Here is a 449-nt window from a genome sequence, read left to right as displayed (position 1 = left end):
GTGTGTGTGAGAGAGAGTGTGAGTGTGTGTGTGTGAGAGAGTGTGAGTTTGTGTGTGTTGAACTGACCCTTGAGCAGAGCCGATGACCAGAGCTGCACAGACATGTCTGGGATCTTACTGGCCAGCTGCATCGCAGGAACCACCATGTTGTTGCTCTCCTGAACACAAACACACAGAATGACTGACAGCGCTTCTACAGGACGCTCCGTCTGAGCAAACGCTGAGGAAGAGCCGAGAGTAAGTCTGAACGAGTGAGTGTGTGTGTGTGTGTGGGAGAGAGATTTACTCTGTGGTTCCCCAGCACGAAGAATATGTGTCCCAGCAGCACCAGAGAGCAGGCCGTCAGACGATTCAGATCCTCCGCATTCGACATCTTCAGCGTCTCGCGCAGGAAACGCCTGCAAACACACACACACACAATCATCAACATCACTGACACACACACACAC

The 449-nt window shown here is 52.3% G+C and overlaps 1 long non-coding RNA gene across 1 annotated transcript in view; it reads right to left on the bottom strand.

The window, feature by feature from the left end:
• Positions 1–38: 38 nt before the first annotated feature.
• Positions 39–449, bottom strand: part of LOC107709040 (uncharacterized) — a 1,993-nt gene continuing 1,582 nt past the window's right edge. The window contains exons 2-3 of the long non-coding RNA XR_001636431.1: positions 287–398; positions 39–158 (exon numbers count right to left, since the gene is read on the bottom strand). This is a non-coding gene — a long non-coding RNA (uncharacterized LOC107709040). The remainder of the gene's footprint in view (positions 159–286; positions 399–449) is intronic.

Source organism: Sinocyclocheilus rhinocerous, unplaced genomic scaffold, assembly GCF_001515625.1.
Source record: "Sinocyclocheilus rhinocerous isolate Xijiao unplaced genomic scaffold, SAMN03320098_v1.1 scaffold35678, whole genome shotgun sequence".
Classification (NCBI taxonomy): Eukaryota; Metazoa; Chordata; class Actinopteri; order Cypriniformes; family Cyprinidae; genus Sinocyclocheilus; species Sinocyclocheilus rhinocerous.
This window is presented reverse-complemented; position numbering and strand designations above follow the sequence as displayed.